The 26,547-nt window shown below is 38.3% G+C and overlaps 1 long non-coding RNA gene across 2 annotated transcripts in view; it reads right to left on the bottom strand.

Moving 5' to 3' along the window:
* Positions 1–20,602: 20,602 nt before the first annotated feature.
* LOC106490629 (uncharacterized) overlaps positions 20,603–26,547 on the bottom strand; it is a 109,321-nt gene continuing 103,376 nt past the window's right edge. For both annotated transcript variants that reach the window (XR_010884969.1, XR_001293642.2), the window contains 3 exons: positions 26,012–26,134; positions 23,383–23,484; positions 20,603–20,893 (listed from right to left, as the gene is read on the bottom strand). This is a non-coding gene — a long non-coding RNA (uncharacterized lncRNA). The remainder of the gene's footprint in view (positions 20,894–23,382; positions 23,485–26,011; positions 26,135–26,547) is intronic.

A 26,547-nucleotide genomic window follows, 5' to 3' on the forward strand; every position in this document is an offset into this window, starting at 1 on the left:
TGTGCTGTGAAAGGGTTGTCGCAGTCAACCTATGTCCTGGCATCTCCAGTTTCAGTGGTGCCAATGTAAAATTGTCTTAAGGTAGAAAGTGTTCTCCACTCCCTGTCCCAAAGAGCGCTGTGAAAGAGATCATGCTGTCCTGGCCAGTGGTGTGTACAACAGCAGGAAAAGCATCTTCAGGAATCAGTCCTACTCAATGCACAGAGCTGCTTGGAGAAGTAATTAAATGATGTTTACTAATTATTTTAAGATTCGTGCTTTTTGTTAAGATGATGAAAATTGAACTAAGTTCAAGTCTATGCTAAGGGCTTATTGAGGCTTTTTCACCAAGAAACATGCAGGGCATTATCTGGCCTTCCATGAGCGTGTCCATGATATCTTTTGGGTCAAATCATGGAAGAATCCAGAATAGATTTTGTTACTCAGACTAAAGACAGCCAAATTTTGATGCACATTTGTGAGTTGTTTGGCCCCACAGTTGTGCCAGCTGACAGAAGATGGCTTCTTTCATACATAGGGAATGTTTCAGCATAAGGATTTTAGTAAGTTTTGTATTTTCCCCTTTCAACATATTTTTAGCAACACATGAAGAGACACCAATGAAACTGAAGTTGATGGAAAGCTATCTCAGATGAGGCTCTTTTAAGTGGGCTTGTAAGATACGATAGTTACCAAGACATTTGGCAACACATAATGGAAAATGAATCGAAAGTAATTTATACACATTCCTTACACACCAGACACAGAAGATGGTACCACAGGTCACGTGAAGCAGTTATATCACTACAGTAACATCCTTTCTGTGCTACAGAGAGTACATTCCTAAGATCAGTAATCATTAGCGGTATTTGTGGTATATTGGAAAAATCACTCCTTGGATAATTTGTGGCTTAATACTGCCATGCATTAACAGGAGCATCTGAACATCCTACACATAAATCAATAACAGTCTTTGGTTGACCTGATACAGATTTTCTCCTGTGTTATTGTCTGTTGTGAAGGCTGTGTGTGGTATTTTGTTAGCTTGATTTGACAGTTCTAAAGGTTTTTATAGTTTGTGTGAATAGAATATCTGGATTTGTGAAGGAGTTGATTTTTAAAAGGGGTGGGAAAACTTGTAGCAATTCCTAAAGCAGCCAGAGACTGGATTTGCCTAATCTGTCTTGGAAGTTTGTCCCAAAGCCACATTCCCTGACCACAAATGCTTTATGTGGAGCCCTAGGATACTTACTTTGCAAAGGGGACAGTATCCTGATGGAAGAAACTATGAATGCTTATACACTCTAAATGCTTTAAAGATTTATAGATTCTACAGAGCTAAAGAATTAGGGTTATCATTCCATTAGCAATGCAACTGTTTGGATGGCTTGCCTTAACACACACTTACTTTTTACACAACAAAAAAATCTGAAGAATTAGATAAATCCAGATGGTCTCCCTGGCTTTCAGAATCTTCCTTCTTCTAAGAAGATTTCAGCACAAAATGAGTTTAATTAAACCAGCTGCATAGTACTGCACATTTCAGTCTGTGAGAGATCCCAGGCATCTCCTCCTCGGGAAACAGAACTGTATGCAAGGACTCCATTTCAGTTTGTGACTTACAACTGTCCCTGTCATCAAATCAAAAAGATACCAAATTAAAATGTTTTGGAAAGCAAATGCAAATACAGTATCACAGAATATCAATATCATGAGGCCAGTTGCCAACAACTATTAAGAAATGAATGCAAACAATTTTTTTCCAAGAGAGTAGGACAGAAGCTCAAACTAACTTCTTAATGCTGATATAAGAATGCTTAGCCAACCAAACATTTCTGTAATGTTTCCTTCCCAATAGTAGTAACTTCCAAAAGTAAATGAAACTGTTATCTCCATCTGGTTCTCTCTTTTCCCTTGAGAGGCTTCTGGGCCACAGTGCTTCTTTCCCACCCTGGCTCTTTCTGTCATTGTATTTCAAAAGCTAAATTCAGCTGGAGGGCAGGGCTGCTATTAAGAGGGATCTGGACAGGCTGGAGAAATGGGCTGACTGGAGCCTCATGGTGTCCAACAAGAGTAAGTGCAAGGTCTTGCATTGGGGAGGGAATAACCCTATGCCACATTACAGGCTGGGGGGCCGACTGCCTAGGAAGCCACTCTGCAGAAAAGAATCTGGAGGTCATAGGGGGCAGCCAGTTGAACACGAGTCAGCAGAGTGCCGTTGCAGCAAAGAAGGTCAACAGCATCCTGGGCTGTATTAGCAAGAGGCCCAAGGGCCAGCAGGGCCAACCAGGCCAGGGAAGTAGTCCTTCTGTTCAGCACTTGTAAGACTGCATCTGGAGTACTGTGTCCAGGTTTGGGTTCCCCCAGTGCAAGAAGGATGTTGACCTACTGGAGGGAGTCCAGAGGAGGGCCACCAAGACAGACAGGGGCTGGAGTATATGATGTACGAAGAGAGGCTGAGAGAGCTGGACCTCTTCAGCTTGGAGAAGAGAAGGCTGAGAGGAGACCTGATTGCTGTCTGTAACTACCTGATCAGAGGATACAGAGAAGATGGAGCTAGACTCTTCTCAGAGATGTACAGGGATAGCGCAAGAGGCAACGGGACAAAAGTTGGAATGTGGGAAATTCCATATTCCAGATAATAGGAAAAAAATGTCACCATGGGGGTGGTCAGATACTGGAACAGGTTGTCCAGAGAAGTTGGTAACTCTCCATCTTTGGAGGTGTTCAAGACTCAATTGGACACAGATCTGAGCAACCTCATCTCATCAGACCTGTTTTGAGCAAGGGTTGCACTAAATAACCTCTGGTGGTCCCCTCCAACCTAAATTATGATTCTGTGATTCTAAAGTACTAGATAGTATACTATTGGGAAGACTCCTGCAGTGACAGTGGATGTACTAAACGAGCAAAAAAGATCGTTTGTTCTCCAGTTTCCATAGTTTCTTATCTGTGTTCTCTAATTGAAATAAGGATTTATTCTGAGAAGGTTGACTCTTCTGCACTTGAAGAAAAGGAATAATACATTTAAAACAGACAAATTATTGAATTCTTTCACCATATTAACACATCAGCTCTTTGCCTCCATTTTCTTATCCCTTAAATCTCACACATGCCACCAGATTTGTTCTGTGACAGTAAGTACAAAGGCCCACCCACCAAGCTAATAGAAGTGCTATATGTACATCTAAGGGCAATATGTCTCCTTTTTGATATTAGCAGAAACGTGAAAAGTTACTACTAAAACTGTTCCCAGATAATCACTTGTGAGCAAGTCCAGATCCATACTCAGGTTCACAGTTTCTTACTGGTATCCACTGAATTATTATTCACTTTATCTCTTTTTTCAGAAAACAAACTCCAGTGCTTATGATGGGATTTCAGCCAAAAGAATTATTTTATTTGCTTAATGAGCATATCAAATGTTATCTTAGAGTTGTTTAGATTAAAGCTGCAGTGGCATTATAGTCAAATTTGGCTGACGAATTTAGAGGTCTTAACACCATAAAAACATGAGACAAAAGCCTGCCTATTGCACATTAACTTTGCAGAAGTGCTTTACAAAAAATCCAGTATATAGTTTTGATTTTGCAATCTGCTGAGAAATCATACTTAAGCATGCAAATAATTTTAAGCATGTAATACTCAAAATTAAATTAAATTGTGGAATTTTCTTTAGCCAAAATATTTTTCAGCATTTACCAAGGGTTTACCAAGAGTAAAATTCACTCCAGGACAGATGACCTGAGTAAGGTCTTCTGCTCTGTTAGTTTCTCCTAGTATTCTTGTAAAGCCATGTTAATTAAATAAACAGTCCTGGACACTACGAACCATCCAGCAGATAAACTGTCAAAGCAAGCTTTTTTACCACAGTACAGGGATGTCTTGGTCACACTCTGAAAAGATCATTACAGGAATTGTTCAGTCTCTGTGTTCATTAAATTAGTAGCTTTTTTAGCTAAAAGTGGATAGATTAACTGTCCTGTTGCCAGCCCACGAACAACTGGACCCAGCTCAGTAGGCTGGTTTGACAAACGCCATGGAAAAAACATGCCACCTCTAAAACTGCCCAGGCTTCATAGTATATAAAGGGATTATTCATTGAAATATTGCTTTATAATTTAACAGCAACAACAACACTGGAACAAAATCCAACCCTTTTATTATTTTTTAAGTAGTTGAATTAAAACAGTACTGAAACCACTGTTGAAATGGTTATTGTTTTCCTTCGCCATAATCCTGCTTTTTGGGAAACACATTTTGATAAATGTTTCCATAGCATTTTTAGTTAAAAATCCAAAGAAGAACAATGAAGAATGGTGAATAATGTAACTTACCATGAGTTCTACAGAATGGAAACAGCTTTGGAGCTTCGGGAGTTTACACGATATTTCAAATGTTATTTTATTAACTGAAGTCACTACAAATCTACAGCCAAGCTGAATAGTTGGTGCAAACACTTCCAGAATCCTGTAGTATGCTCTGTGGCATTAGCTAAATGTATAAGGATAAAAGTTTGCAGGATATAAGCCTTAGCCTTCATTATTATTGGTTATTCATTTTCATCTCATTTTGCAGTTCTACTTTTTGCTATGGTTTTCAGTAAAAATTCTTCTAGTCCTTCTTTTATTCTCATTTTCTCTTTATTCCCATTTTAACTGCCTATTATACTGATATTTTTAAGAACAACAACAACAAAGCCCTAGCTGCCCAATGGATTTGATTTCATCCTTTCAGAAAGGAAAATGGGTATTGATTGTTTATTATTCACATCAATGGATGTAATTAATCTCATCCTCAGAAACACATTTAAAAACCACTATGATATTTTTTTCCAAGATTAATTTTTAATTCACTTCAGATAGGAGCTTCACGATTGTATGTAAAGGACATTTATTTGACACTCTAGAGTTGTTGATGATTGTTTTGCGGTTTTTAAATGAGAATAAGCCACTTTAAATTTAGTTCTGGGATTTTGGTAAGAAACATCTGTTAATTTTACTGGGCCTAAAAATCATTATAAGGGAAAAATTGGTAGCATAAATTCCAAGAACAATTTTCTTTTACATTTTTATTGCATTGTAAATGTGAAACAATTCAAGGATGCTGGGGAAAAAAATTAAACTATTTTTGTTTCTTTAAACATGGTAACATAGAGAAGGAAAATATTAGGGAGGATTTCAGACTGTCTTCTGCCCTTGAATCAGTTCATGTTTATTGGATCAATGCCCGGTACTACTAAGATCCTTCAAGTAAAAACAGTTAGAAAAATGTTAAAGAGGAATTGTGTGTTATAACTATGGGTTTGACACTCTTAAAAAAAAAAAAAAAAAAAAAAAAAGCGGTATCTTGAAGTACTGAGCAGCCTAAATTCCCTGGATGAAGTGAATGCTATGGTTCAGTGAAAGCTGAAGGAGGAGACTATGATTACTATAGGACTAATTTATCACTTAATCACAGGCAGGATTTTAATAATGGATTAGCTTCCATGGAAATGGAGAGCACACTTAAATTTAAGTTTATAAGGATTTTGCTGAATCAGGATCCATGAATCTGCTGGCTCAGTTATTTCCATCTATCCCTTCTTTATTTTCTAACTACTCTGCTGTTCTCCACATTCTTTTCAATATTTAAAATTTTTGTCAGGACCTTAGTTTCCTTTCTTAGCTTTGCTTCTTTTATGAAAACCCATTTGAAACAATCTCTCATGCACTGTGCACCTTCCCCAAATTGTGTGAATTGCCTATATCCTCTATTCCTCTTCACTGCCAGCATCTTTACTCATTCTTGCCTCTTTTTTTTTTTTCCAGTCATTGTACCAGGTTGAATCATACACTGATTCCTGCTTAAAATTCACCAACTTGTGCTAACTAGAGATATATTAGCTTCTAGCTCCCCATTTACTGATATATTTACATGCTTGTAGAGAGCTGATCACATTTATGAAATTAGGAAAATGATTAAGAGAACAGATAACCTTTGTATACATTTTTAGGCCTTTTATGAGGGTGAAAGAAGGGAGTTAAGTGCTGCATGTTTCAATTCTTTATTTCCAAACTAAAGAAAATACCATGCACATACCTCAAGGTCAGATGACAACATTTAGTTGTAGTATGTTTATGCCTAATGCTTGTCTACAGAGGAGCCTCAGAGGTAAGCACAAACTTGAGGTAAGATTATGATGTTACAATCTGGGTGCTGCTAAGATGATATCTGGAAGCTAAGATCCAAAAGGTAAAACATCAAGCAAAATTTTCTGTTTCAGAAGTAAAGGCATTCTTTTGTTTTTGTAGATGAGATTAGTAATCTCTGTAGCAAAGAAGTTTGCTCTTAAAATTGTGAATCAGACCATGAACATATTGGTATCAGCCCTGTCTGTTCCAGATAAAGAATTTGGACAAGAGCCTAATTTTTTTGTCTTATTGATTGCAGTCCCACTAAAGCAAAGTGATCTCAGCTGAGCTGCAACCACATCAGTACTGTGATGAGTAAAATGATTTGTAGTGTAAAGAAGAATCAAAATGTGAAAATAAAGCCTAGGAACAACAGATCAGTGATAAAAGCTGATTATATCTTTTGTATAGATTTAAGTAATGCGCTTCTAGTGGATAGCCCTCACTATGTGGTGCTGATGAAATATGAAGCTAGAACTATAGGGAAATATGAAGCTAGAACTGTAGGAAAAAATGACTCAGATTCAAAAAAACTGGTGTATCTTTTAACTGAAATAGCAGAGAATTGTAACTTTAAATGAGAGGAAGGCCAAAAATATTAAAAGTTTGAAAAGAAATATCGCACTATATTAATAAAGACATATATGAAAATGAGAGCATATGATCAAATTTAGGGAATAAATAGGGTTGTTTTATATAAATCCAAGCTTTAGGCACAAGGCTAATGCTTCTCCTTGGAAAACAGCATTGCCAGTTACTATAAATCCCAGGAAATTTGTGTTGTTCTGTATTGTTGCCAGCACTAGGATGTTGGCAAGCAATGACTGAGCAAGAGTTTCAAGAATCAAAATCCAAATGCAAAAAAAAGAAAAAAGATTTAATAGAAAAATAAATTTCTGGCGATGATGATTGTTGAAAGAATTTTTCAATATTGCCCAAATCAACCTAACAGGTTGATAAAACCAAAAGATAGAAGAAAGACTCCCCGTCCCTGTCCCCACATCTTTTTAAAATACTGTTGTGTTTTGTGCCCTAATATTTTTTGAAAGTTTATGACTAGCAATACTTAGTTCCCCAGCCCCTTTCTGTTTTCAGATGTATGAGACAAACACAACATGCACTCCTGTAAAAGCGCAGCACCAGAGCTTCTCTGCCAACACAAGCCCCAATGTACTTCATGCGAGAGTGAAGAAAAAAGGAGGAAGATGTTAGTTTCTGCACGAGATAGAACATATGACCCAGCAGTGTTAATCTCTCATTCTGTGACTGAGATGTGACCTATATGAATGCTAGTGAGAACCTTTTCAGAGAGGATCATGAAGAACTTGGACAGCCAGTTGCAGCAGATGTGAGGAAAAGAGACACTAAGTTGGAGAACCAGCACTATACAGAAATCTCTTTTTCCTCTATTGCAGTATTCTCCCAGTACAAGCTGCTGAAGGCTAGGTGCACTAAATCCTACTTAATGGCAAACTTCAAGAGAAAGGGGCACATAAGAGGATCATATCTCCTCAAGGATGACCATATTGAACACTGGAAGGTTACAGCAGTAACTGGCAGGCTTCCTGAAAGGAGGCACAGCAACATGGATGTGTGCCTTTTGCCTGGGATGGACTGAACTGAGTGTGTATATGCAGCAAGTCTGTTATGTGATAGAGGAGGCATGGAGTCCTAGCCCTCTCTAGCACAGACAAAAGGAAGGAATCCTGGTCAAAAATTTTGGGTAGGAGCATGGTGGGTACTTTCTGTTTCTTTCTAAATGCTAGGAATAAAAGCTTGCAGACATTTTTATGTTGAGAAGGAAAATAGTGTCTTACCTGAGAAAATGTGAACATATGCTACATAGAATGGCTCAATAAAATGCTGCAGATCAGGAGGGTCTTTTCACTAGGTTTAGTGCCTAAAATAAAACAATTAAGTACATGATTGTACCTGAATGTAAGCAGAAATGGCCCAGCTTGGAGTCCAATTCAGTCCAAGAGGGTGTCAAAAATTGGGATGTAAAAACAACCCAGTTCCCACCAAACCAACCACTTCCCACCACTTCCCAAAAGGCGGTAAGTTCTGGACTGAAATACAAAGCGCAGCGCCCAGTCTCCTAAACAGCTTGACAGTAACAGGAGAAAGGAGTTGAACTAAAACAAACCCTTTGTTCACCAAGCCTGTGAAATCCTCCTGTATCCTCTCATGCAAGTTTGTAACAATAAGAGTCAACTAGCAACACTAATATGTTTCTTTTGTCACCTCCAGTATCCCCAGGCAGCACTAAGGCCTTCATTTATATGCCGGTGCGCACAGAGTTCCCTAGGATGTATTTTATGTTTCAGTAACTGATTTACATTCGATCTGCCACAATAACGGCCAGATGATCACCTCCATTATGCAAATGAATGCATGGGGAGAGCAAGGAAGGCAGTCACTTGAAGTGGCAGAGGGAACAAGCACCCTTCTGTTCAGGGTGCTGCTTCCCTCTACCCCTAGACCCTTTCCATAGCTTTCTTACTTGCAAATTTGTATTCAAGCGAAGGGTACAGTCAACTGGAAGGTGATGAATTGGGCTAGAAGCCGCTTTCTGTCACAGTTGAGACTCAGCTTACACAGGGAAAGGTACACTGGGAGTATAAAAGATGTTCAGTAAGCAAAAGCCTCATTACCTTTAGGCTTTTATTGTACACCAACTCTCACTGATTTAACCAAACAGGCTTAAAAACATGTTGGTTATTAAGCTAGAGAAGGGCTTATTTTAATGAAATACAACTAACTAGGAGATTTGTGCTTAGGGAGAGAAATATAAACAACCTACATGTAATTATCAGGAAAATGTGCATCATACAGAAGATGGCCTACTTCTGCTTATATGTCTTAAGAACTGTTATAAAGGAAGAGTTTTTCTGACCAGCAGAATTGTGTCAATATAATTGTGCCATTCTAGCTTACAGTTGGACATGCTATTACATAAAAATGACAGCATCCTAATTCTGGTACCTAAATATCATAAATAATCAAAATTATTTTATATAAATCTCATTTGAAAGGTGAAAACAGGTCATGAATAAAGAGATTAAGTTGGGAGCTAATCTCTGAGCCTTACAGTAAGGCAAGAAGTCATTGTGAATATTCCTATCTTGCATTTACTGAAATACATTAAGTTTTACCTGTGTGGGATTAATGTGTAGTTTTTCTGTTTTCTTTCTTCTGTTGGCTAGAATGGAGAAAGTTTTTTTGTGGGGGAGGAAGGGGGAAACACCCCACACAGGAATTAACAAATTAATACATTAATAATTACACAGCTATGTATATACATTTAATACATTATTAAATTACACAAAACAAATAATTCCACTGGGTTTTCAGAAGCTAGGGATATAATAATTCTATCTGGGAGAGTAGTACATTCAAAATCTTTGTCCCAGAATCACAAGCAATGTAGACACACAACCTATCTTCTGTAAATTAGGTGAGAAGGGTCTAAGAGCCCAGTATCTGAAGACTTCCTGAACTTTGAGAAACTTCAGATCTGAATCCAATTTTGTAGCACAGGCCCATTTCTGAAATCTGTATCAATGCACTTGATTCTCTTCTATCTGTGTCAAACAGATGTATTTCTACTTCAGTGGGTTCATTTCTGAAGCTTAGCCCATGTTGTAGGACAATGAGCTTACCATCTGTTCTCTCGCTAACTTTTCCTTTTATCCTACAGGAGCTTTATTCAGATTTTTTGGAAGAACTGTTCCCTTCTCACTTTGAATTTAGCTTGAAGTTTGTAGCTTCCATTTCAGACCTGAAGAGGGGCTCACATGCCTGAAACATTCTTTTGGTTTCAGTTACATCCCGCTGGTTTAATACAAAGATCTTACTTCTCCTTACAGACCTTGCCTACACATGCACAGAGAGAAAAAATGCTAGGTATAATGGCAGCAACTCAAAACTGGTTAAACACTGAAGTCCTCACAGAGAAAATTGCTCTTGCAGTCAGCAGAAGTCTTGCCTAGACTGACATGTCAGGTTTTGGCCCTGTACTTCTAAAATAAAGCCTCTCCCAGAAGACCTGAATCAAAATATCTATCAAAATATCTAAGACTAGCCAATATCATATTTATATATAAAATAGACTCAGGGACACCCTTTGACCTTTTGGTAACAGACCCACTCACAAAAGCAAGGTCTTGTAGAACTGACCTCTTCATGCTCAAAGTGTGGGGCAACAAGCCAGTCTAACATCTGCTTAGTATTCATTGCAAAGCAAATGCACAGTGCTGACACCATTAATCAGCTTGTCCAAGTGAATAAAATGTCAAAAGCTGATGTAAGAAAGCTTGGCTTTAAAAGCAAACATTTCCTACAGATCTGCATGGGTCCATCTAATGATGGATTAGCTAACCCTGGAAGATGAAGAATGACTCCAGCCTAATTTTAGGGGTGGAATGTATGTAAATCTAACATTGTACACAGAAAGATTGTAAAGAAATTAGAGGTATGGAAACTAGTTCTACAAAAATCAATCTCCTGCCATTGGTGCCACAAACTTCAAGATGGGATATTAAACAGAAAGAATAAAAACACTTTTGTTTTGGGTCACACCTGCAGGTTGCAAGCTGTGCCTTAAAAGTAAATCTTTTTCATTCACAGAACTGCTAAACAGCAGCTAGCATTTCTTTCCCCCTCCACTCCTTTGCTGAGCCACAGACAGGAAGAGTGCCTAAAAGTCAGAAATTAGCTAGATTTAAGGTCAGTGGAATAGGTGCAAAGCAGTGCAACAGCACTTGAAATCTGTGGTTAAATTATGGGTGAAAACTGAGGAACAGTTAGTAAAGGGTGCTGTTACTCCCCTTTTAACGAGGAGCAGAACATCTGTCAGGGAAATGGGAGATAGGGAACACAGGCACGTGTGTCAGGAGTCCTCTGGAAACTAGCGTCAGGAAGCTAGAAATGGAAAAAATCTGTGCTAGCCAGCTTAAAAATGTAGGACATATTCTATTGCATTGTCAAATCTGCTTTTAAAAGTCCAAGGCTTTTGTGTTTCCAAGATTTCCTTTGGGAGCTGTTTCTGGACTGTAGTGTTTTTCAGTGTTAGTATGTTTTTTCCTGATACACTTTTTTTACCTGAATTTCTTCCCACAATAGTACAGCCCTTCATAACACAATTAAAAATTCCCCTCCTTCATAAGTTCTGTAGCCTTCACTGTCTTTCTCTTAGGGTCAGATTCTGTTACGTTTTCTCAGAATATCCTGTCTTTTACTGTAAATTAGCCCCATTGAAAATCATGGGGATTATTCAGGGGATAGAGGTCTAGCCTTAATAATAAAGTGGGCATCACTGAAACAAGTATAATATGTCTTGAATCAATGAGACAAATGTTTTTCATTGGGAAGAGGAGACTATGGATTGAATGAATCAGTCTTTTCATCACTATAAATCAGAGACTTGGTAGACAGAGCAGCCATCATGTATACTGAAAGGACTGTATGTGATGTGCTGTTCTAATAGAAGGAATACATGATTCTTCTGTTGTACTGTTTTTCAGTTACCTTGGGGAAGGATAACATTTGAGAATTTACTGTAAAGTGCTATTGACTAAACACTGTGGACTTCTGCTCCAACTAGCTAAAGAACAACTGTAGCGTACAAAAACAGCTTGGGTCAAGTGATTGTGAATTAATGCAGATCAATTTACATGAAATTAATTTAAATTTAAAAAGCAGTGCCAGAAAAAAAGAACAAAATTTGAAAAATAGAGAGACCCATTTAGTGAAGTTAGCTGGATTGAAGAGCTCAAAAGCCTGAATGGTGAGAAAATTTTGGAGGATTTGCAAGTGGGAGAGGCAAAATTCCTCTGTAACTTGAATCTCAAGTAAAGGAAAACACTTTTAGAGGAAGGCCCTAACTGTAACTGCATGAACTGCTACCTAGAAAAATACATTACGGGTAAACAAAAAGCCTAGAAGAAATGGAAAAGGAAATTAATCAACTAAAACTGCTCTGCCTCAGAGGTTAGAGAAGATAGCAATAAAGTATGAGTTGCCAAAAATACACACAAATAAAAGGAAAAAGAAAAAAAGAAAGAATCTTTAATCATTAAAAAAAGGAAGGTAGGGTAACTGTGCAATCAGACCAGAACAGAAATGAATGATTATCTACTTAAGACCCCAAAACAAAATGGTTTTTTTTTTCCATCTTGTACAGCAAACGCTACTTCTGTTTTTAACAGGACAGAGAAAACATGATGAGGCATTTGCAGACCTCAATAGTACACAAGGCTTTAGAACATGCCGTGAAGGAAAAAAATAGTAGAAGACATAAAGGAAAATGAAAAATAGGACAAAATGCGGTCTGGGCTTACCAAAGATGGTAAGCTGGGCTGTAACACGTACATTTGGCATTGTTTCTGACAACATAATCAATTTTTTTTTAGGGAAAGAATATGCAGGAGATCTATTGGGACTTCTACAAACCTTTCTTATACAGTTCCACAGTATTAATTTAAACTGGAGAAGACTTGAATTAGTATATGAACCACTTGAATGTGGGAATACAAATTAGTCTGACAATGACAAGAGAATTTGGCAAGGAGCTGAATAAGGGAAAGAGAACAAGGATTTATCATTGAGGGTTTGAGGAAGTTTACAGGGAGACATCCTCCAGGACTGGTTACGGAATCAATATTATAAAATATTCTTACTAATGGTCTTGGCACAGAGACTAGAGCATATTAATGAAATCTATGGATGATACAAAGTCAGAGGCATTTTCAGTACAGTAGTAAAATATCGTATAAGGAGAGGGAACAGAACATCATACAGGAAACAGGGACTGATTTTGAAGACAGGAGTAAAAGAAATGTGATGAACTGTAAATAAAATGCAAAGACAAGTAAGAATTTCTGCTTTAAGTTGTCAGTTTATCAACTAGAGGCATCCAGGGACAGGGATCCATGTGTTAGGTGCCCAACTATGAGAAGCCATTGTCATAAAGCCATGAAAAAGAAAAATGTGATCCTCATCTGTCAGGCAAGATATTTTAACAGAGATGGGGAATTATTAATTCCATTTTACATGAAACAATAAGACACCCCCCGGAATGCCAAGCACGGTTCTAGTTGTCATTATTTAAAAGATTAATTTGACCTGGATCATGCGAACAGAACACATTCGGAGACTGGACGCTAGGCTGGTCAGGAAACTGGATACTAGGCTCATGAAGAACCTATCTTGTTAAAGGTGGCTAAAAGAGTGAGGTTGTTCAAATGAGCAATCTGATAAGCAGGGATGTGACTGCTGGCCATGAACGCATCAAGGGATATGTATGGAAGAGGAGCTGCTCTTCATTCCAAAAGAAGATATTGGCACAATGTCAGCTGAAGGAAGGTTTCTAAAGAGCAGAGTGAGGACTTACTAAAACAGCCTTCTGAGAGATGTAATAGGAACAAGAAGACCAATTAGATTTTAAAAGGATTGCCAGCAGTTTGCAAGCAGATTTTTTATTAAATGATTGTTTGCAATATGAGAAGATTGCACTTTCTGGACCTCAAGTCTGTTTTTTCCCACTTTCTCCCAAAAGAGAAAAAAACAAGCCAAAAAGGGAAAGAGACATTTAAAGTTGCCACTGTTATTTAAGACTGAAGAATGTACTTTAATTCAGATAGTTTGGAAAACTCCCTCTGGGCTCAGAACACTTTGAGCAGTGTTTAGATTCCCCTCAGGCTCTGCTGGATCAATTCTCTTTCTCTGACTCCTGAACAACTCTCTGCTTCATTCTGTAGGATTCCTGCTCCTTGCAACAGTGCTCTTCTAAGCCCAGCTTTTCCTGGTGAGGCTCAGGTAACTCTCAGACTAGGCTGGGTTTAGTTTCAATCTCGACAGAAATGGGAAATCATATAACAAGACGTCTATCATCGTCCACCTCTGCCTGATCATGGTCTGCCTACGAAATATGATGCACCCTTGGCTTGTTGCCTTCCCAAGATAGTCAGCTCCCCTGTCTTAGCTTTCTTAACTTGACTCTATTCACTTCTGATAACTGTTACGTGACCCCCAAACACCCACAAGCCCAATCACAGCAGGACGGACAATCTCATCTAGTGGAGCTGTGCCAGTCTGGAACTATATCTGGGATTCATAAAATCACATCTAGAAGAATATCCGTAAGAGAGAGGCATGTCCACGAGTCCACTTTCAACACATCACAGACCAATTCTTCAAAAAGCTCCAACACAGACTGGGAAAGGAACCCTGAGACATGACCTTGCCAACTGCAGTGCCAAACACACGTAACTGGAGTGTCTGTGCAGACATCCGTACACTGCTCCGTTGCTGTGGTTGCCTTCTGCTCTGTTTGGTATGTTCTCCTGCACTTGGTTTACCTTCAGGGGGCCTCTGGCTTGGTGTTCCCCATCATGGGCTGTGGATAGCTTCTACACAGGGACTAATTGTGTCCTGGTGGGATGCTGTTGCTGCAGTTTCTGTTCCAAACTAAGGCTGGATAATGCAAAAGGTAACCAACAAGCAGATGTCAACATCGAAAGAAAATGAGAAAGAAATGGTCTGGACTTCTGTTAGTATCGCAAAATGTTATCCACAGCGAGTGTGAATGAGTCTTAGGCCTGCTCAATGGCAGCTGCATTTTTAACTTTATGTTAGAGCTATTTAAAGAAGTTGCATTTAAATTGAATATAAAATCTCATGAGTACTTATATTGAAGGTAGCTGACTGGTTAGACAATCATGCAGACAAGAAAAAAATAGTACTTTTAATTATAATTATACCAACACAAAAATGATGAAGGCTTCCTTAATTTTGCATCTTACCTATGGCCTCACAATACTTCCCTTAAGGAACTGTGTAGTTCTTAGCTTTCATGGCCATGTGAAAAAACCCTTCAGGTTATGGAGGCATTTCTAGAACTATAAAATAGCATATACATAAATTATATTTTGCATATTAGTTGGAGAAAAAAATTGTATAAAGCACTTCTTTTTTTCCCAGCTAAAATGTTGTCAGAACATAACTTGGCCTATTTCAAAGTTTCTGGAATGTGATCCATGTCACCAAATTTCATATATGTTAGTAATATTTGTATTCATGACTAGTAAAAAATAATCATATTCATGTTTGATTTGTACCTAAAAACTCAGATACGGAGATGTTCTGGAATAGTATGTTGGAAATCTCACAGCTGCTTCATTTATATTTAAAAAGTAAGTTTCTAAAAAAATATATTTTGAGCATTAACTCAAACAGTCCAAAGAGGCTCTGTAGTTTGATATCCATTATAAATTAATTTTATGCCTTCTCCATAATTTTACATATTTGCAGTGACAGCATTTCCACTTGCATAGCAAAAACTAGAAATTTTAGCAATTAGGCAAAGAGCAGAGGGTACTTTTCACACCTGTAACGGCAGGGAAAGCAGCCTGGGATTGTAGGATGAGTATGGCTAGAAGAGAGTGTTAGAAAATTGCTTGGACAACTGCAGTACCATGGTTAATGATGCTGCTTCTAAATGACCCTCTTTCCTTTCTAAATTCCCTCCCCCCCATCCCCTCCAGATGATGGGGAGCTTATCCTTCTCACAGCTAACATTAAAAGTGTAGTTCAGTACACTGATGGTACTTGGCTGACATTATCAAAGGTGCTTTAATGCTCATAGAGACTAGAAACATATCTACTTTATAAACCCCTTTGTTTCTTTTATAAATCACAGCTATTATGGCAACTATTGTGATTTAAACCTTCTCGTGCAACTTACCATTCTGGAGCCTGCATTAAGTTAGGGAGGGGACTGTCATTTGCCAGATGACTGCCAAGTGCCCGCTACAGAGGCTCCCTGCAGGACTTCCAGAATCCTTCTCCTATCATTTCATATAGTATCTAGTAATAAACAAGAGCCGACACTGCAATTTTTCAGCAAATTCCATTGCTATGGAATCACGATATACACAAAGCCCTGATAATATCTGAGTATTTTGTACATAATTTTGATCCTAGACAACTGCACACAAGGTCAAGTGTCTTGGGAGTTTAGATCATTTTGTTTCCTACGTGTTATCTAAGTGAGAAATTGCATGCCGGCACAGAATGCCTCATATGTTATCAGGAAGCATCTGGAAACTTGACCTACATTTGAGAACGAAGTTCTCTGTACTGAGTTTCATATGTAAAAGTATTGCTTGTTTACAATATTTGTCATAAGACTTTATTATTAGATCCACTTTTTATCATCTTTTAAGATGTCACTGACTATTCCACTTTGTGGCATTCCCTTGTTTCAGTATAATCTCCACTCTTACTCTTTCAAACCTACTTAGTTATCTGTAACACTGTTTTGAAACAACTTTGCAAAACTCTACTTTTCCTGCATCAGACTTGATGGTGTCCTCAAAGAAGGACTTGATGTACAGCACAGGTTTGACTCTCACCTCATGTAAATTAGAAAAGCTCTACTGAAGTTGCTGGAGATGCATAGATTTTCAAAAGCTGGTCCTTTATACTCTTTTTGTCTAGAGAGACCATAAGAACAGCATTAAAATATAGCAGTGTTGCTGTAGCTACAATAGCCTAAGGCTACAAGTGAGGCAAGGAGGTAATCACATTTTAGATCAGCTAATAGAACTAACAAAACCCAGACTTATTTGCATATCACAAACCTCATCTATGGTGAATAGTCTAATGAAAGATATGCCTTTCTACAAACTATGTCTAGTCCTTTAAGGGAGCTCCTAACTAATGGTTTGGTCCAGAACCGGTCACCACTGTTTCTTCCATCATTTACTAAATGTTTCTAGAGGCTGGTGTGAAAGGACTCCTGTGTTCCACTGAATGAGAGCTAGGACTGTTCAAACATTCCCATCCTTGTGTTCCCGCTTTATTACCTTTTCTTCATATTCTGCTTTCCAGAGGTAAGTGCTGTGTTGTTATCCTGTTCTCAAAAAATAAAAATATTAGTGGTTACTTCCCCAGAGCTAAGTGAAATCCTGGAACAACCTTAAGTGTTTCTTGAATCAGAAGGTACTTTGGGGTACTCACCAGTGAGACTCTGAGGGACGCCAGAATATTTAGCATGTTCCTACAGATAGTATGACCGGACTTGCATATGCTGTCCTGATGCCTAAAGCATTCTTTCAAGACACCCAGCTTATCATTTCATCAATCCAAATGCTTACTTTTAAATTACTAGAAAATGTTTGTTCACAAGAAAGCAGAATGTGTTCTGTGTTATCAGGAACAAGCTGTCTTGTGGAATGCGTATTGCTGTGATTAAGAACGTTGGAATGAATAGTTGTATCTTTTCTCCAAAGCCCGCTTGCTTGCTTTCCTTTCTTTTTTGGCTCAAGGAGGGTATTCATACCACTTGCTCAGTGCTCCAGACAATTGCTAAACTCTGTATTGCTGTGAAAAAAAAAACCAACCTTCATTCTGGAAAAATATGAATATATCAGGTGAGTTAGAAGGAGGTAGTAACAAGACTAGTTCACAGTTTTAATACTGCATTATAAAATGATTATTACCCACAACATTTCAATTTGTAATTTTGAGAATATGGTTTTGGTTCTTCAGTGAATGACTAGAAAGGAAAGAGTCATATGATCATAGGAACAGGACCAGACAATTTACGTATTTACATTTGGGAAAGCAATAGTCCTACACAGCAATTAGAAACATTTTCCTCAGCTAACCCATGACACCAATTATCAGCCTAGAGAAGATGTCTGCAGCATTTGCTCCAAACAATCTGTTCCCCTTCATAAAAATAAACTTAGAAACTTCTCAGTTCACATCAGATAATTTTTAGATAGGACTGATCTTTCCAGTGTTTTGTAGGCTGAGATTTTAATCTTGACAAGAAATAATCAGGAAGCCACAGAAATGATAAAATTTTTGGAAGAAAAGATGTAACCCAGACTGGACAGTAATTAGAATTAGTTCCCTATGACCACTCCACCTATTTCAGAAGTTGACTCAAATATTTCTCCTGTTTCACAACTTGACTTTTTGCTCTGCTGTTGGCAGATGGCCAACATTCCAATTAGGCACAAGCTGGAAAACAGCCTGCAGGTCAATGCCTTTTGCTGGATTCAGATAAAATCTTAACTACATTCTAGCCAAGATCAGACTGTAGCCATCATTTACTCATTCCTCGTCTTTCACACTGATGCAGTTGCGTTTATGTATCTGAAAGATGTGAGATAATAATGTGTGAAGTTTGAATGAACTTTTTCATATTGAAAACAACAGGGAAGAAGCTCTGTTGGCACATGCAGCAAAACTTTCTGACAGTAAAACCACTATGTTATGCAAAAGACATTCTAGTGCATGGGATTTTCATGATCAAAATGATTTAAATTCTTACAGCACCATCCCTTTTCTAAGCGCTAAGAAACATTGCAGACAATTTATTCACGCAACTACCATTGCAATTTAGAAAGTAGCATTATCCTAATATTACAGATGACAACACTGAAAGAGAGATACTTAAAAACAGCACAGAAAACAGTGCCAGAGCTAGGACTGGATAGGTAGTAAGAACACTAGGTAGTCAAATCTTGTCCACTTCTTAAGGTCACATTTTCATCAGAGTAGGCCTATGCAGGTACTCCCATAGACTCCATGAACTGACCACCTCTGTAAAACAAGAAAATAGCATCATCCCTGCCTGATAGATAGGGAATTGAAGCACAAAGATATTTTGTCACACAGGAAGTTTATGGAAAAGGCAGGAACTGAACCAGATGTTCTAAGATCTGGCCCAGTGCCTTAAGGACAAAATAATTCTTTTAACTAATAAAAGTGCACTAGACAAAACTGCTGCTTCTCACCTTTTATGATCTGGTTTAGCAAAGAGAATACAGAGAGATCATGAGGTGTGCTGTTAATCCAAAATCTGCTCTGTGATAACAGTACATCCTTTGATGACTGCAGAATGTTACTTTGCTTTTATTTAAATAATAGAAAAAGAAAAATGCGCCTGTTTTGTGGAGACAATTTCCAGACTTGGATCTGGTTTCCTCCTTTTACTCTGTAAACTCCATGTTTCTTTGACACATCTTTTCCAAAAGTGATCACTGCTGACCCAAATGGATGATACTGGATAAGCTGGATAACGTAAGCTGCTTTTCATACGTTGTAAATTGTTGTGAAAACTTGATAGGCAAAACACACAGCTCCATTATCGCTGCACTGGGGAAAAATCTGGTTTAAAAGCATTGTTTCTCTGGCGCATGTAAATAAATTTGACTAGAGCAGCTGTGCAGAGAAATACTGTTGTGCTGTCATCTCCTTACCCCTCTGGATGCAACCTAGCACTGGTAATTAGCTTTGGCTCCCGTGGGAACAGAAATGCGCTGACTAAATGGTTGTTCCTGTTATCCGGGTTTCCTACTGTGCTGAGAGTTCTTTGATTTAATTTCATTAACTGCCTTATAGCTCAGCCATGTGCAAACTGTCATCCTTTTTCCAACAAAATCTGCATTAAGGTAAATGCGATTGTTTAATAGCCAAGTCGGTGGGGTGAAGCAAACAAAGAGCTGCACAACAGGTTCTTCATGTGAGTGAGTGCCTATTCAAATCTGTTTAACTACTGTAAATTGATTTGCAGGCAGCACCAGATGTGCCACTAGATTTACATTTATTCCTCACAGAAAGTCAATGAAATGCATGTCATCTGGAAATCATCCCAGGGAAGCAGATGTGATGTGTGTTTATCAAGGCTTTGACTAAAGACTAATTCTTGAAGCTTCAGATAGGAGTTAAAGGGTGCTCAATATCTCCCAGGAGATTTCCAGCGTAATAACAGGCCACAATGTAAGTGGAATCTGCTTTGTTTAATACAACATAGATTCAAAAAAATCTTTGAGTAATTCTGTGAATGGAAGACTAAGATCAAATCAGATATTTAAACCATAATAATGCCTTACAGCCCAGATGAGACTACTTTACTTCAGTGATCAGCATCATAACTCTCCAGTTCAATTTTTTCTTCTTTTGAAAAGCTCATTTCTTGTGAACATTTTCTACAATCTCAAAATTTACAGGAAACAACTTAAATAGAGAGCATTCCCACTGCTTACAGAAAGGTACTGAAAGGTACAAAAGTTCAAACATACTCAGCTGCAGATGAGCTCACCCTCACCAATTCTCTGCAGCTGATTATAATAAAAACATCACCTCCCATGTGACCAGCTCTTGCCATTGAAAAGCAATAATGTCATCTCCGGTGGGAACCTGGATGACATACAGCTAGTATTAAAACACAGATATTTCTCTAGATTACCCTGCAGCCTGCAATTTCCTTTAGTGAAAGGACTAGAAGATTGAGCAGAGTTTAAATAGGTTAAAGGAATAAACACTCTATTAATATTTAAAAAAAAAAAAAAAAGATGATCACCTCAGTAATGCAGATTGTACCTTGGCAGTTGGGATAAACTCATGGGACTGCTCTGATAATGAGAGTTGATTTTTATTATTATTTATTACATAGGAAAGTATATAGCTTTGAATAAAAAAAAAGATGCTATTAGCATTTATTCCTTCAAGCTGCAGGTGTCCTTATCTGGTCCGATTGAATAGTCCATGGAAACATTAGCTTCACTGGGCATTGGATCAAGCCATCACAGCATTTAGATAGAGCATCTGTAATACAAGAATTTTGCCTTTCCATGCAAGAATGCCATTTCCAAGAAATATCACAGACTCCTCCTAAATTCCACTGTGCTTGGTGGCCTCAAGGAAGAGCAGAGAAGGAGTTCCTGTGAAAAGAATAAAGGGCAAAATACTTGCTGAATAACTGTCCTTGCTCAGTAAAGATGGGCAATTACTGGCCTAGCATTTAATTTGTGGCATTCTTTTCTTCCTTTCTAGAAAAAAGGATCATTACGTAATGAATATTTGTCATGAAAGAAAAGATGAAAGACTGTTATTAACAAGCAAAAGAATTCAGATATCCTGAGGAACATCAGATAACCATTATAATATGCCTCAGAGTTTGCTTGGGATGACCAAAGCCATGGGGAGGCTATACAATTTCAGTCATTCCTCTTGGCTAGATTCCATCACTGAGCAGTGAGATGTGTAATAATAAAAATATAATATTGGCCCTCACATTCTTAAGAAACTATCTCCCATCTCTCTGAGTAGACAGCATTTACACAAAGCCAAGAAAGGAGTCTCTTTAGAAATCTCCCACCCAACCTAGAGAGAGTCTGGAAAGATTGAACGCGATAAACATTCTCAGTAAATACTCATATTGAGTCAGATTCTTTTTATACACACAACAGTTCTTCAAAACAAAGAATGCAAAATAAAGAATGTTATGAAAAAGACATTATTTTAACAGAGCAAGAGGAACTGCTAGCATTGCAGACTAACCAGGACACTGTAAATTGCTGAGTAGGTATTGCTTTATCTTCACAGAAACCAAACAAACCTAAAAACCAAACAAACCTAAGAATGTGTATTAGCTGCTGACAGTCTCAATAACTTCCATGAAGCCATTTATAGCTCTTTCTAGTTCTTCATTATTTCTCTGAAAAAAGATCACTGGGCTCAGTGGGCCTGAGGAGTTACATAACTTAGAGTGTACCATCTATCATGATTTATTAAGATTACTTTTAAGAGACTACAGAAAGTGCAAAGTGGGCCTACACTTGACACATAGCTCAATGTGAGGAGGAGAGGTGTTTGAAAAGAAGTCTTAAAGGTACATTTACGTTCTCCATATCACTGATGCTAAGCCTACATTTAAACAGGATACTTTAGAGAGATACAGGGCTCTGACAATCAGCAATCATTGGTAATAGCCTGAAAGACCCACCAGAGAAACCAAGATTTGCAAGTGCTCAGAAAGGGTGGACTACACCCTCTGTGCTAATTCCTCACAGGTCCTCAGAAGACCTCAGTAATGTGCATCCACTATAAAATTGTCCGGTACACTTCTTTTCCATATTCCTTTATACACAAATAATACCCTACTCTGTTTTAAAATTATACTTACTGGTCATGCCACAAATCACTATTACATACTGATGGAACATGGTTCTGTGTACTACCTATATGACTTCAACTGCTGTGGTATATATTGGCTTGACTTATGCTATGATATGCCTTGGATTGCTTTGAATACCAGTAACTCACCATACAGCATTCTCACAAAGTAAATTGGCTGGTGTGAAGTTTGTCTTCTTTCAGTGTTTTATACTCTAAGACTGTTATGACCCACCTAGAACCGAAAACTTACACTTTTGTACTTAAGGTGACTAATTCCCTAATCTGTTCTACAGTATATATTTATTATTTAGATCCTGTTGAGCTCTTAATTAGCCCTCTGGTACTTTTATTTAAAAGAAAAATAACTGGCATATATGTATACGCTCAATTTGCTATGGTTTCCAAAAATGCTTAGCTTCTATCTAACTTAATGATGTTCATATCTAAAAATTCACCTGCCATGAATTACTTTTTGCTCTTTTTTGCTGGTGGAAGAAAAGAGGAACATAAGTTGAGGAGGAGGCAGCTAGCCAAAAATGTGTGGAGACATATTGGTATTGACTGTAGCATAGAAGTTAAGGTGACATTTACTGAGCAAACAAATGACTGGTAAGTATTTTGATTTTTTTACATTTCTATTTCCTTAAGGAATAATTGGCCTCCCCCTCAAAAAACCCAGAATCTACAACGAGCCACCAATGAAAGGCCAGTTTTACTAAGAGATGACAGGTACAATGCTCAGTGCCTGTGAGGAAGATGTTGCATGCAACAAATTTAAGAGGCCTTCATGTACCTTATCAACTGAAAATAGTATGCCAAACCAAAGGTGAGAGAATGACATGGCCCAGCATTAGCTAGGAACACAGTAGGCAACTTTGAAGGTGAATCCTTCACAAACTAGCCAGATGTATTCACTCACAAGGTAAGAAGGGAAAAAGGCCAAACTCTTTGAAGGACTTAGAGTCCTGGCATAAGTCTGTTTCTCAGGAAACTGAAGGCTGTTTGAGCACAAAACCTAATATAAAAGGTCATAGTAAACTAACTTGTGGTGGCTCATGACAGAGGTACAGCATAGTAGGAGGAATGATGTTGCCTCAAAAGCTACAGCTCTACCTGGTGGAAGACATTGGCTTTAATCTTTTGTAATCTCTCATTCTGTTGGCTGGACATGGACTTCCTGTAAGGTTCAGCAGATCTGCTTAGCTGCTAAAGCAGTTGTACTAGAGTTTCCAAGCTAGAAAAGCCATCTTACCCATAACTACTTCTTGGCCAGAAAGTGTTGACCACAGTGTTGAATTTCTGGGTATAAAAGATTGAGAGTAGACTTTTCCAGGTCACAGAACAGTCCATTTGGCTGAAAGAATGATATTAAAAATAATCATTTCATTAAAACAGTCTGACTTGGGAACTCTTGTCACTCATTAAAAAAAAAATGCAAAAACTTAAACAAATATGACCCAGGCAGGCAGGGAGAGATAGTACTGCCCAGACTATACACAAAGAAAAGCTTGAATATTTCTTTGCATCATTTTTCTGCAGATCCTGAGCTCCTATTCACCAGCAGAGTAAGCAAACGTTAGGGAGCAGTGAGGACCAGCAGGGAGCCAGGAGCCAAGGGGAATAACACAGCCGGCAGGGTGAAGGCCTCACCAGCCTGGGCCTATTCCATCACCTCTGAGCCAGGTGAGCAGGGCTGGCCAGGGGGGCAGCCAGGGGCAGCCTAGAGTCCAGATCACCTGTGGTGATAAGGCTGGTCTGAGGTCAAGCTGGGAACACGAGTCAGAATTGATGCAAAATTTGAAATAATAAATCTGAAGTAATAGTGGTGTTAAAGCAATTCACCGCACCTTATGGGTAAGGCAGTAAGTAAGCTCTGCTGGTGAATCTGGAGGTAGAAAGGAAGCACCAACATACCAGTCACTAGTCACCTCTTATGATCAGGAGCACAGAATCTGCAGTATACAGCCCTGGCATGGTTATCTCTCCCTGCCTGTGTGGGTCATATTTGTTAAACTGAAGTAAAATACATCCTAGGACAAAGACCCTGTTTTGCTGTGTGTTTTCTAAGGTACACTTCTGTGATTCCCACCTTGGTCAATCCATGGAAAAATATTGAACAAATAGCAAATTGCAGGCAACACATTGCATTTGTCTCCACCAGTCTCAGTTTTAGTTTCTGTATTGTCTGTGTCTGTGAGAAATATTAGAGGGTCTCGCAGGTAAGAGGCGCCCAGGAGTGAAGAAAACTGAGGCACAACAGTGGCTTTGTGAGCAGGGTGATGATTACAGATTTCTGCTGGTAATAGAACATATGCTTATATTTCATTTCACTGCAAAATATTCAATAATGAGACCAGGCATTCCACATGTGAGCAGTGGGGAAAAATCTTCCTTTGGTTATAGCTGTGTGGTCAATTAAGAAAGGAAAAAAATAGGAAGTAGTATTTGCATTGAGACAATAGCTAGGTCTGTGCTGCTATCTGCTGGTGAAGAACACACATTGCTCTAGAAGTACGCTAGTGCCTGGGTATGTTTGTAAGCAATGCTTGAAATTGCATGAGAGCCATTTTAATAAACTTTAAATTAAATAAAAGCTGTAATAGCTATATAAGTTAATATCTTATCATTATTAAATTTAAATATTTATAATTTAACTTTTGTGAGTGTCTAGAAACTTTATTTCCTCTTAAGACTTCAGTTGCTTCAAGTAAATCAGGCAGCATAAGGTAAACATTCTGTCGTTACTGTACATGCAGGAAAATATTTAATTCCAACAATAGTTATCTTTCTTTCTTCCTTTCTTTCTTAGACAAAATTCCATGAATTTTCACTTAGATGGGAATTTGTATTGTTCGAATTGTAGCTGCAAATGTAGAAACCATATTGAAGAGTGTTTGAAAATGGACTCCAAGAAATTTACTTAGGGAACTCTTTAAAACAAAAAAAGTGGTCCTCTTTTTACTCTAGAGTATGACACAAGTGCTTACAAAGACTTAAAGAAGGACAGTCATAATCTTAAAGAACTAATACTTTGAGATCGTAGAGATTCAGTCTTACTTATGGTGAGGATAAGAAGATTAAATAAATATAATGCTCAGAATTTCATCTTGGATAAAATAATAACTAAATTTCTGTCTCAAAGAGCCACAGTTGAACTAAGTGACAGGCAAAGGTAACCACCAACACTATTTCATATGAGGTAATTTTGGCAGGCTAGGTCATAGAAGAGGATTAGCACTTTAGATTTATGTTGTAAAGTAGCTAATCAATTTTCTTAATATCTTTTCCTGTAAATCTTGAAACATGTAAAATGCCTGGAAATGCCTTACTTATTGGGGTGCTTCACCCTTCCCCCCATTTAAGTGTGATGGTAGATTGTGAGATGTACTAACTACTTGAAACACACTGACAGAAAAAAAAAAAGTGTTCCTCAAACCTGAATCTGAGATTCGATTTGAAGATGACCACTATGAAAGAAGACGGCTGGACCCACCTTTCTACTAGAACTGGGTCTGTAGACTGATGAAAATGTCTCCTTATTCTTTTCAAATGCTTTCCGTCTCATTTTTCCCCCAATCAGAACTTTGCTATCCATCATGAGCATGTGCTCTTAGAATTTACCTCTTTTCTTCTCATGTCCTCAGGCTCCCTACAACTTCTGACTCCAGAACTCATTTCTTCCTATAGCCTGTCATAGTCTGTGTTCACGATTCGTGAATTTACCCTGCTTTGACTAGCCCAGCCCCATGGACTCTAGCCTCCACCTCCCAGGGGCAAAGGCTTCATATCCCTTACTGCTTTCTCTGCAACCAGCATATTGCTACAAACACCCACCTCACTCACCATTCAGATCACACCAGTCAGACCCCTGCACTGCTCACCTTCCACTGCAGATGTCAAGTTCCTGGTTCTCAAAGCTCTGTATTTCCCTTTCTTGCATACTTCTCAGGTCTCCTCTCTTTCTGTGGTCACTCTACGTACTTCACTCCATCCAGACTGCCTCTCTGAAATGATAATGGGAATTCAGAATGCAGTTTGATTGCCAAGAGAGCAGAGCTCTCACTTTTACTGCAGGAGGATTCAGTTTTGACTGAAATTGCTCAAGGTTTTTTCATATGGTTCACCTCAGACATATTTGGAAGCTTAACACAACACCCACCTCACTTGTCTCGCAGCATCCACACAATATATTCTTACGGTAGTTCTCCCAAGCTTCTTCAGCAGCCTTCTCTATGGCCTTTTCTCACTGTTGTATCTGCTGTAATCTAGATTCCCATGTATTCACTAATTTAATATAAAAGTCCCACTATAAAACACAATCCATCTTAAATAAAACAGAAAAACTGAAACAGAAAAGTGCCTAAACAAGTGAATGCTCCCTTCTCACATGAAATCGTGGAACCTGAAAAATGTTAAG

Source organism: Apteryx mantelli, chromosome 1 (assembly GCF_036417845.1).
Source record: "Apteryx mantelli isolate bAptMan1 chromosome 1, bAptMan1.hap1, whole genome shotgun sequence".
NCBI lineage: Eukaryota > Metazoa > Chordata > Aves > Apterygiformes > Apterygidae > Apteryx > Apteryx mantelli.